We start from the raw sequence: 13,456 nt of genomic DNA, 5'->3' as shown, positions 1-13,456 counted from the left end.
ATATTTGGACGTCCAACAGGTTTAGATGAACTAGATAACTAGCCTTAGAGTCCACTCTAATGTATGTGTTGCCAATCCATTATGGTGGATTGTGTGGGTGCCACTATGACGCATGTGTTGTTTCCCTTGCCTAGCTATTTTCTAGAGCCTATGGGTTACCCAAAGAGGTCCACCATGATGGACGTGCTATATAAAATCTTGTCCCACCATTTTCCTGGTCTAAGGGTTGGCCCATATAACCCACTTTGATGATGTGTTGTGCAAAGCCGTTCCCCCATTTTGTGTGGCCCACTTGGATGTGGCCACCCCTGGTGGGACATCCAGTGTTGGGGTCCACTATGTGGCTGATATGGGCTAGCCATCCAGGCCCTATGGATGCCTAAATTGATTGGGGTGTTGCTGGACTTGTAGTCCAGCAGTAGGCCCACCTTGTATTTTTTTATGAGTTCTATCCATGATTCCATCTGGTGGGGCCCACTATGATATTTATGAGCAGCCATGAATTAATTGTTTTGCCCAGATAATGTATTTGCTGGACCCCAGTAGGCCCAGGAAGTTGGGTGGGCTGGATGTCAAGCAAAGGCCCAGAAAATTCTACATCTACTTGATTATTTTGAAGTAGTGTGGCCCACCAGATTGAAGGTGTTTTGAGTACTCTCTATGCCTGTGTTTCTATGTGACTGTGGGTCCCGTTTATACCTTACATGGCCCACTAACCAACTGATTGTATGAGGAGCTTGCTATCTAGATTTTTGGACGTCAGGCAGGCCCAGATGGGGTGGACGTCCAGCCTTAGTGTCCCTCCACATGCTAGTGCTGCCCATCCATTGTGCTAGGCCTTGTGGGCTGCTTGTAAGCCCAATATGATGTATGTGATTGAATATTTATTGCCCATACAACTTGCCTAGTTTTGGGTTGATTTATAAAGCCCACATTGGTGGATGTTGGTTATACCTTGGCTATTTAATTGGGGCATATGGGTTGTCCATGAGGCCCAACATAATGCATGAATGGGATGTTCTCTTTGGCCATGATATTTTTGGGCCATGGGCTACCCCTCATGTAGCCCACCTTGATGGAGTTAGGCCTTGCGCCATTGCTTAAGGCCGAACAGGATGTGTGGAATATTGTGAATGCTGCCCATTTATCTTCTAGTTGTTGTGTGGGCCATGGGCTGCTTCATGAGACCCTTGTATGAGGCCCAATGTGATGCATGTGAGGCCCTTGTATGAGGCCCATGGTGATGTATATGAGACCCTTGTATGAGGCCCAATGTGATGTATATGAGACCCTTGGGATGTGGCCCAATGAGATGTATGTGAGGCCTACAGGATGTGGCCCAATGAGATCTATGTGAGGCCCATGGGTTGTGGCCCACTATGATGTATGTGGGGCTCATATGATGAGGCCATTGTAATATATATGTGAGGCTTATGTGATGAGGCTCATTGTGATGTATACAAGACCTATGTGGTGAGGCCCATTGCGATGTATTTGAGGCCTATGTGGTGAGGCCCACTGTGATATATATGAGACCCTGGTGTGAGGCCCAATTATGACATTGATTCCACCATGATGTATATGTTAATGCTTATGATGCCCATCCATTTTTTTAACTAGTTTAAGGGCCATGGGTCCCATTGTGAGATAGTCTCTATAGCAGGCCGCATTTTAGGAGACAATAATGGTTAAATGTCCATGTTGTAAACTCCCTAGGGCCCATCACTAGCCCATTCCCCATTGTAAGTTAGAATCTAAGGTGGGCCGCACTTTAGGAGCAATGATGGTTAAATATCCACGCTGCAAACTCCTTAGAGCCCATTGTTAAGACCATTTCCATTTCCCCTTATTAGGCACTCATTGAGAATAATGCTTTCCACCATACCCTGTAGTACTACTCAAACCTTGGAACCCATCTTCTGGCCGAGATGAGACCCATTGTGATATGTAGGCCCATTGTGATAAGTAGGCCCATTGTGATATGTAGGCCCGTTGTGATATGTAGGCCCATTGTGATTGTATGAGGTCCATCGTGATTGTGTGAGGCCCATTGTGATTGTATGAAGCCCATCATGATTTTGTGAGGCCCATTGTGATTGTATGAGGCTTATTGTGATTGTATGAGGCCCATTGCGATGTGTGAGGACCATTGTGTTGTGGTGGTATGAGGCCCATTGTGATTGTATGAGGCCCAATGTGATTATATGAGGCCCATTGTGATGGTATGAGGCCCATTGTGATTGTATGAGGCACTTTGTGACTGGATGAGGCCCATTGTGATGTGTGAGGCCCATTGTGATTGTGTGAGACTGATCATTGTTATGTTTGATAATCATACATGGCATACACCATGATTCATGCCCATACGCATCATTTGTATGCTTGTTATGAGAAGTGATTGACCATAACATATGCCATTGGGCTAGATGTTTTTAGGACTCCCTGAGAAATGGAGTTGCCCCACATGAGCATGCGGTACGCGTAGGATTTTTGCATGACTGGATAATGTGACTCATGCATCTCATATTTTATGCCATGATTTCTATATGCCCTAGCGACATCAGGGTCGTAGCATCCATAGGTATATCATGGATGATAGGATTGGACACCGAAAATATTGGTTCTAGCACGGGGGCTTCATAGATGTCCCAGGGAGAAAGTCCCCAAACCCTTATGGTACCATGGAGGATGCTTCAACGTCAAGACCGAGTAGATGTATGAGCGCATGAGTGTCAAATACCATCAGGCCACGTCTCCTACTATGTCATAGTCGGTTAGAAGGGAGTGTGGTCTTACTCACCCGAGGGTAGGGGGCATTGCTAGGCTAAGTCTGACCAGCTCGTAAATGGGTCTGCTATCGACATGCCGGGTAAATATTTGCAGACTACTAGTTAGGCGGGTATTGAGGTCTCTTCCACTTGCATTGTTGCTTGTCCAGTTGGGGCGGCAATCTGGTGTTATGTGTATTAGACCTCAGTGATTGTCCAAAGAGGAACTGTACTTATATGTGGATTCAGATGAGGACTGGCATGACTTGTGATTATATCTTGCATATGACGTTAGCCACATAGGCCTTACATCACATAGCCTTGGTATGGCTGACAGCATTGTACTAGACCCTGGTGATGATCCCAAGGATGTACGGTACTGATATTATGACACCCGTCACTGTTGCACATGTGGGCGGGCACACATGGGTGGATGCTGATGTGGGTGGGGCCTTAGGGCCAGGGCGAGCTACCAGTGATTGGAAGGCTACTGTGTTGACAAGCTACTGTAAAGGTTGCGTACTCAACATTCGACTCATTCATTTATTCATCCACTATCCACTCGGGTTGGTGGTATGCAACCAAATCATTATGTGTACCTTCGCAATGGCTAGGATTTTGGTTACAGCGCGCGACCAACCTGAGATCAGGAGTTTACCACATTGAGTCTAGCTATCCAAATTTAGGTATGGGACTGGTTTGGATAGAAGTCCCTTGTGATGAACCCCACATCCTGCGATACCACGTACTATCATCCCGACTACACACTCCAGCTTCGTCATTCATTTGCATTGCACCCTCGGCATATAACATTTGGGTTACTATGATTCTGCATTACATGGCCTAGATATGTCATTAGCCTATTATGTTTTTGTATCGCATAGCCTAAATGAGGTTGATGGTATTTATGGACTTGCCAGTATGTTTTCGTATTACTATGATATTACATTCTGAGCACGCTTATATTACGCACACACTTACAGCACCCTTTAAGTTTTCTATAAGCTTATGCATGATAGATGCATGTAGATGATGCTAAGATGCAGTCGAGTTGAGGCAAGAGTATGTGGCTGAGCTTCTGGAGTTTTTGATATCTTTATATTGTATTTCCCTTCATGCCTTGTACTCAAAGTTTTTGGTTATAGTGGATATGTGGTGATGTTTCTTGTTATTGTTGTGGGTTATACTTGTGGTTATGCTTCTCTTTATGAAATTTTATTATAAAAATCCTCCTTGTAGGACCCCAGGATCAGAATCAAATATTTGGGTGTTGGGAGCCAAGAATAGGGTACTACGGAGGTTGTCGGCGCTGGATTCGGTGATCAGAAATTTTGTGAACCCAGTTTCCAAGTTTAGGGCGTGACATGATGAGTTCTAAAAAAGTCCTCCCAAGAACTTGTGCATAGCTGATTGATATATATATATATATATATATGTGTGTGTGTGTGTGTGTGTGTGTGTGTGTGTGTATTTATGTATATATATGTGTGCATGAGAGGGTGAGGGGCTGATCAAAAGGGCCCATAAGTCTCAAATCAAGCTGAAATTTATGTATATCCTTCATCTAAGTCTTTGTGAGCTTAATAATAGGTTGAATGGCTGTAAATATCACAATGGGGTCCACAGTCAATGGGTCTCACAAAAGGACTGGATCAAGTCGATCTTTGTATTTCTCCCTTCATCCAAACCATTGGATGTTGTGAACGGTCTGGCAAACATACGATCCTCAAAGTGGGGCCTACATCAGTGGGTCCCACACCTCTATTATAAGGAAAGAAAATAAGAGAAACAAAGAGAATGAAAGTGAGGGGGTGCACTCACCTTGGTCCCCTAAATAAATGGTTAGGATCTCTTGATGGATGACCCACTCCTACTCTCTCTTTCTCCCTCCCTTCTTTTCTCTCTTACTTAGAATGGAAAATGGGTGAGAAATAGCTAAGGATGGGGGATTTGTAGAGAGTTAACTAAGGCAGAGGGTGACTTTGGGGTTAAGTTAGAAATTTAACCATAGTTGGGATTAGATTAAGATTAGTATAAGTAATTCATGATTAGGGACTAATGATGGATTAAATGGGCATTGAAGAGTATGGGTTACTTAGGTCATAGGTATGGAGTGATATGAATAGGTGAGGAGAGAGTTGACTTTGTTACTCATGAGATGATGTAATAGGAGAGGGAGGTATGTGGGGTAATGTTATAGAGTATGGTAGAGATTCTCTCTCGCACATGTGGGGTGTAAGAGGCATGTGTGGCCCATAGTGTAGATATGGAATATACAATTCCATGTACATATGAAATACAATGGATTCTTCATAGTATATCCTGCCAATGGGGCACCGCATGGATGCGCGAGTTATACCTCCATGACTGAGGCGACGGGGCGATTGATATGGTAGGGGTCTTGGAGTTCTGTCACTTGTGTGTACACTATGCAAAGGTAGTCCAAGCTCATCTAAGGGCTTCAGACATCACGTAATCATGCATGAAAAGGGCATGGAATGGACGAGGTCTTATAAACCCTATTACTAGTCATAGTGCATGTGATCATAGACTTTGAAAAGTGAGGATGTGATCAATACAAATTGTGTCAATTATGATTCAAGATCTAATATTTAATATTAATATGGTAATAATGGAAGTGACTCAATCAATGCCAAATTAAGGATTTTGTAGATCATATAAATGGGTCCTTAAGACCATAATCTGGTGTTGGGTAATTATATTTTCAAAACACTTCCTGTTATACACCTTGAAAAGAAAGGATTAGCCCAAAGGTATGATTCTTGCATTTTGGATAAGGTAATGACATAAGGTACATATGCAACTAAATCTAGACTAGCTTAATGGGTCAAAGTTTCATAGTCTACTAACTATAGAGGTGTACTCTCAAGATAACCTTGTGGACCGATATTGTTTTCCATTGAGAGGACAATTAGTGTGTTACAATTTCAACCTGAATGAGGAGTTATAATGAGACATTGTGTCCTCTATAGAGGCATTAATGAAAGTACCCTAGTTTATTACTCTAATTCTCAAACCACTAAATTATATGAGTTTTTTTTTCCAGTACCTATACATTCTTCATTAATTGGATATGCATTGAATGTTTTGAGCTCAATAAATTGAAGTTGTCTTACCAGCTTGAGTAAGTTCAATTTGTATTAAGAGTTCTTGATGTAAATCCTCCTCTCATAATTGACCCTCCCCTTGTACCATCTAACATCAAATTTGTAGAAGATAAGACATTGTATAATTAATAAAAGTGATCAAATCATTTTTATTTAATTTTCTTTAAAATGATGAGTGGAAGATAAAGCAAAGAACATCAGCAACTCATTAGACGATTCCTCTTATGCAAAGATAAACCTGAAAAATATTGAGGAATACTTCTACTCCAGTATAAAATCATTGGCGAGCACCTTAATTGCCCAAGTTACTGCCATGAAGTATGATAAGATCCTAAGTGTTCATGATCACATTTTTTTGATGAAAAATTCATGGTCTAATTCATTTTAACCTTCTTTTCCTCATAATTTGGTCAATTCAAAATATATTACAAAATACATTAAAAAATGGACCTCTTGTGAGCTAGCTTATATGCAAGAAGAGGCTAGAAGGAAGCAATAAGGGTAGTTTGTATGTGTGTGTGTGTGTGTGTGTGTGTGTGTGTGTTTATAGAGTCTATAAGGCACAATAAAGGAAAAAAGTGACCACAATATAATGCATCTTTGTCTACTAACAATTTTCAAGTGAAGAAAATTAAAGAAAAGAAGGGGCATAAGTGCCTAAGATGTCACTTTTATAAAAAGAATGAACACATAAAGAGAGTGCCAAAAGCACAAGAAATAGTTTTAAAAGTGTAAAAGCTTAAGACCTAATGTATCACTTCTATAAAAGAATGGACATATAAAAGAGCACCAATAGTGTAAGAAATAGTTTTTTTAAAAAATGTAAAAGCCTAAGGCCCAAAGTGTCACTTTTATAAAAAGAATGGACACACAAAGAGAGCGTCAAAAGTGGAAGAAATAGTTCAAAAAAAAAAAAAAAAGAATGTAAAAGCTTTTAATCTTCACATGTTTAAAAAGTAATTTTATTGTTATACCTTTTAACAATTGGCAGATTGATTCTAGTGTTATGGTATATGTTTTTAAATTTATATAGAGATTTCTTTCAGTTTAAAACCCATGCAAAGCTGAGCAAACTATTTAGATAAAAATTATATCAGAGGAAAGTAAAAGTAGTAAAAATCTATAGATTAGTTTTGAGCATTAGGTATAATTAGATTTAGCAAATACAATTTATACATCAATGATTTTATGCAATTTAATTTTTGTCAGGCTCATATCCTAGACTGTACCATTCCTTAGACTCCTGCGGTCCTCCCGGTCGAATTTCGACCACCCACGACACGTAGATAGCATTTGCGCATGACCCTAAGTAGAATCCTGTTGATCTAAGTCGGCTCGACACGAGACTTATACCCTTGCGATCGCACCATCGCTATGGTTCCAATGCAACACACCTATGCGATACCCAGGCCAAGAGTTGTGGGCCCGCGTTTATTTCGAGAAAATGCCGCACATTGCAATCCGAAGAAGAGAATCTCTACAATCTATTAAATCAATCCTATCAATCAATCATGTACAACACTCATCCCTCTCTCACTCAAAAGTTAATAACACCCATATCTATCTCATCCCTTCTTACCAAAAAGTCAAGAGAACCCATACCCTCCATCCAATCTCCCTTACAACCCATCCTCTCCTTCTCATTCTCTACCCAAGCAACCAAGAGAGAGGATCATCCATGGAGATGGAGCTCCAAAGATAGCCAAGTTTGTGACCCACTTCCTACCCCTAAACCTCCCAATCCAACCCTTCAATCCTCATCTTCTACCATCAAATGTTGAGCTTAGGAGCTTGGAAGATCAAGGAGCCGAGAAGAAGATAATCAGTAGGTGTTCATAGCATTAGATCTTGATTTTGATGTAAGGCCCACTTGTGATGGGACCCATTTGATGTATGTGTTGTAACAAAGAGGGGCCCATAGTGGCGGGGTCTCTCCACTATGCCGTCTCTCTCTCTCTCTCTCTCTCTCTCTCTCTCTCTCTCTCTCTCTCTCCCTCTCTCCCTCTCTTTCATATTTTTTTATGGTGATGATGAGGCCATGTGGCCCACTCGGCTAGACCCCACCTTAATATATGTATCGCATCCATGTTGTCCACCAAGCAGGGCCACCCTGCTGGCCGTCCAGCAACAACACCTTGTTGCCCGTCCTTGAGCGGACCCTGGACGCCGGGAAAGCATTATTGATATCTCTATCATGGAGCTGTGTGGCCCACCTGCGTGATCCCCACCTTGATGTATGTACGATGTTCACACCATCCAGCCTACAAAGGCCAGCGGCTAGCTAGGCCCACCGTCCAGTGGTCAGGGCCCACCAGACTATCTGTTTTGAACAGACCTTGACAAAGGTAAAACATAGACATCAACCCGGTCCGTTGCTAGTGGGCCCACACACGTGGACCCCATGTGACGTATAGGTTTCATCCACACCGTCCAGACCTTAGACGATGGGAACTCACCTCTCTGCATGCGGCCTACAGCCACACCATCCATCTGTTGTGAGCCCCACACAGCAGTTGCTGCTGCCCACTGACGTCAGCAAGTTCTATGGGGCCCACCATGATGTAATGTTGTATCAGAGCATCCAAGGGATGGTGGGCCCCAGCAGCTTAAGCTGTTGTTCACGTCAGTAAGTTCTGTGGCCCCATCATGAGACATGTATTATATCCTACCGTCCATCCATGGGCAGACTGTGGGGCCCACCCACACATGTTGCATGTGTGGGGTGGGGCCCACGTTGATGTATATATTCTGCATCTGCACCATCCATGGATTGGGATGGTGCTGTGGGGCAGCATGATGTATGTGTTTTATACACTCCATCCATCTATCCAAGGCAGGTGGGACCCACCTTGATGTATTTATTATATATCCACTCCGTCCATCTGTCTAGGGCAGGTGGGACCCACCATGATTTATGTATTTTATCAGTACCATCCATCTGGACGGGTGGTGTGGGGGCCACATGATGTTTCTGTTTCTCCCAACCGTCCATTTGGACCCGTGGACCTTACCTTTAATGTAAGTGGTTTACATCCATTATGTCTGTTTTTTGAATGTATGTGTTTCATCCCAGTGTGAGACACCGTGATGTATGTATTGTATATCTATGACCGTCTCCTTGTGCGACCCACCGTGATGTATGATGTACCCCCCCCCCCCCATGCTATATGCATTGTATATCCTAGTTGTCCATCTAGTGCGGCCCAATATGATGTTTGTGTGGCCCATATGAGTGGCCCAATATGATGTTTGTGTGGCCCACATAGTGCGGCCCAATATGATGTTTGTGTGGCCTACATAGTGCGGCCCAATATGATGTTTGTGTGGCCCATTTGTGAGGCCCATTTGATGAGGCTCGATGTGATGTAATTAGGGCCTAGGCATGAGGCCCATTGAGATGTATTTGAGGCCCATTATGATGTATTTGAGGCCCAATGTGATGTAATTGGGGCCCAGGCATGAGGTCCAGGTGAGGCCCATTGTGATGTATTTAAGGCCCAGATATTCGGCCCGATGTGATGTATATTGGCCCATATGATGAGGCCCGATGTGATGTATATTGGCCCATATGATGATGCCCAATGTGATGTATGAGAGGCCTATTATCGTGGCCCATTGTGATGTATAAAAGGCCCATGAGTGTGGCCCAATGTAATGTATATAAGGTCCTTGTATGAGGCCTATTGTGATATGTATTAGGCCTATGTGATACGGCCCAATGGGATGTGTATTGGGCCCTTATGTGAGGCCATGGGCCCACTATATGTTAGGCTCTATGTGGGCCACTCCTTGAGAGTAATGTTGGTTAAATGTCTACATTGATGGGTAATGATGGTTAAATGTCCACATTATGACCTTCCCTTAGGCCTTGTCAGGCCCATTCTCATCATTCTCTAAGTAGGTTAACCCAAATCTTTTGGCCCCATTGATGTTGCATGGTCCATCATCGTCGTAGACAGATGGCTCTATGCTACCGGATTTTGGCATATCCACGGCCGAGGGTCGATCCTTATATTATAATTTAGATCGGTCATTCATCTATGGATCCCGCCTTGTATATAGGCCGATTATCAATGCCAATTATTGAGGCCGATAATTAAGGCAGATTATAGATGCTGGTTATCGATACTGATTATGAGTATTTGACAGCATAACATCAAGATACATGCCCATACACATCATCTGCATGTTTGTTATGAGATGTGGTTGACCATTACATATGTCATAGGGCGGATTCTTATGGGACTTCTGATAGGAGGAGTTACCCACATGAGCGCATGGTACACGCAGGATTGCTGCATGACTGGATGGTATGACTCATGCATCTTGCATTTTGTGATATGACCACCGTACGCCCTAGCGACATCAGGGTCCTCGCCTCCACAGGCATGTTGTGTATGGCCAGATGGGAAATTAAAAATATTTAGTTCTAACATATGGGCACTTTAGATGTCCGTGGGTGAAAGTCCTTAAACTCCCGTGGCTAGGGGATGATCTAACATCTAGACCGAGTAGAAGACATAAGCGCTGAGTGCCGAATACTAGGAGGCCGCCCTTCCCACTGTGTTGTGGTCAATTGGGAGGGGGTGTGGCCTTACCCATTGAGAGAGTAGGTAATGTTAGGCTTCTGACCAACTTGAGGAATGGGTCCGCTATCGATAAGCCGGACTGATATTGGTAGGTGGATGGTGAGGTCTCTTCCACTTACCCAGTTATGCGCTTGATGGGACGACAAGTAGCGTAGAGTGTACTAGGCCTCGGTGATGATCCCAGAGATGTATGATACTGATATGTGGACTTACTGAGCAGGAGTTGCAAACTCATTCATTCATTCATTCACTATCCACTCGAGCTGGTGGTGTGCAACTAATTGTTATGTGTATCTTTGCAATGGCCATGATTTCGATTAGGGCACGCGACCAACCTAAGATTAGGAGTTTACCACATTGAGTCTGGCTATCCAAATTTAGGTATGGGACTGGTTTGGATAAAAGTCCCTTGTGATGAACCCCATTGCCTGTGATAATACGTACTATCATCCCGACTTCACACTCCAGCTTGGTCATTTCATTCGCACCACATATTGCATTGCTTCCTCAATACATAATACTTGGCTTACTATGTCTCCGTATTGCATGGCTGATCTACATTACTTCCTCAGTATATGATATTGGCTTATTATGTTTTTGCATCGCATAGCCTGGATAAGGCTGATGGTATTTATGAACTTACCAGCATATTTTCGCATTGCTCTGATATTGCATACTTGGCACTTACCTTATGCACACACTTACACCACCCTTTAAGCTTTCTATAAGCTTATACACAATAAATGTGTGTAGATGGCGTTAGGTCGCAGTAGCGTTGAGCTTGGAGCGTGTAGCTGTCTTCTGTAGCTTTGATTTTCGACATATGTATTTTCCTTTCAGCAATATATTCAACTATTTATATTAGTGGATATGTGATGATGATGTTGCCTTTGTGATTTAGGTAAACTTATGGTTATGCTTCTTACGAGATAAATGTATGTTGAAAAATCCTCCTTGTAAGATCCCAGGATCGAAATCTGGCGTATGGGCACTAGGAGCTAAGAATGGGGTACTACGGAGGCTGTCGGCACCAGATTCAGCGATCAGGAATTCTTTGAATCTAGTTTCCGAGTTTGGGGCGTGACAGTTTATATACCTAAACTCGATATAAATTGTTATACTACTAGATTGATAATAGTAGATTTAATCTTTATAAGTATGGCAAATGTATTTCTTTCGATGATGTATGTTATGGTTTATATAAATTGAATTTGGATCCCCAATTTGCTCATACTCTACTCGCCTTACATTTGGATTATGGAGTGAAACATGGCATGTCAGAGGAGAATTCTTCTATATTATGAAACTAATGATTGGGACACATTTCCAATGAAAGTATAGAAAGGTTGGTGAAGGACAAAATCCTTGAATCTTTGGACTTCATGGTGTGTGTGTGTGTGTGTGTGTGTGTGTAGATAATATTAAAAGAGAGGAAACTATTTACATAAAGAAAAGTGTCACAATATGTTTTAGGCTTCTTCAAATAATTCACACAAATATATGTGGTGTTTTTCCTACCACATGTTATGCTAAAGTATAAACGAGCATTCTAGATATGGGTAGGGTCCTTACTCATGCCTCAGTGGTAGACTTACAAGAGTTTCAATACGAGGTTATGGGTTCGAGTACCCATTGTGGTGAAAAACCAATATGATGTGAGTGCGTGGGTGTGTGTGGGGTGTGAATGCATGTGTAAACAAAAATTCTAGCTGTTGGTACATTTATTTATTTTGTGAAAATTCTGATTAACTTGAAGCATTTAAAGTGTACAAGACTAAAGTTGAAAATTAGATTGATCGAAGAATTAAAGTTATAAGATTAGATAGAGGTGGGGAGTTTGCCCACTAAAATCTTAGTGTAACATAAAATTATTGGTCAGTGCACAATGCCTGGAACACCACAGAAAAATAGTGTAACAAATAATTCATAATCCTACATTAATGGATGTAGCTAGGAGCATGATTAACAATTTTGCCTTAATTGAATCGATACAGGATGAAGTATTCTTGACAGTTGTATATATTCTAAACCAATCTTCCAATAAAGTCATCCCTAAAAGTCCTTTAAGTTGTAGACAAGTAAGAAACCCAATATAATGCATTTGCATGTTTGGGATGCCTGGTCGAAGTAAGAGCTTACGAGTAACATAAAAGGAAAATAATTTTAGAATTGTTAGTAAATATTTTGTTATATATCTACAGAGAAAATGGTATAGGTTTTATTGACCTAGACATAATACGAGAATCATGAAGATTAGTAATGCCAGATTCCCTAAACATTAGTAGATAAGTGCGAGTAATATTTGAGGAATGTGAGCATAATGCTTCTTGTAAATATGGATAATAAGAAATAATATATTCTATTAACAATAAAGACCAATTGGAACAAAAATAATTGACTTTTACACACTGGATAATATTGATATACCCAAGGATGAGGCATCACAACTTAAAATTTTCAAAATATCTCAAAGAGTAAAGAGACTTGCTACTTTAGATGATTATGTGGTGTATTTTTAGAACATGACATGACCATTGAAAGTAACAATCCGACCACGTTTTCATAGTATATCGAATGCTAAGATTTTTATAAGTACATTGATGCCATGAAAGATGAGTTAGAATGAAATCAATGAGTTAAAATGAAGTCTATGATCTCATCAAACTGCACGAGGATCATGAGAATGTTAATCGTAAGTGAGTCTATACCAAATGTGATTCCAAAGATAACATGGAATAATTTAAGGCTATATTAGTGACCAAATGATACATCAAATGCCAAGGCATTAATTATAAAGAGGCACTCGCTCTTGTTTATTAAAAAAATCACTTAAAATAATCATGGCATTGGTGGCTCATTTTAATCTTGAACCACATCAAATAAATATGAAAACGACGTTCTTTAATGAGAATCTAAAAGAAGTCTATATGGATGACTAATTTTTTTCATTAAATGACTAAAAGCATTGAGT

Source organism: Magnolia sinica, chromosome 14 (assembly GCF_029962835.1).
Source record: "Magnolia sinica isolate HGM2019 chromosome 14, MsV1, whole genome shotgun sequence".
Classification (NCBI taxonomy): domain Eukaryota; kingdom Viridiplantae; phylum Streptophyta; class Magnoliopsida; order Magnoliales; family Magnoliaceae; genus Magnolia; species Magnolia sinica.
This window is presented reverse-complemented; position numbering follows the sequence as displayed.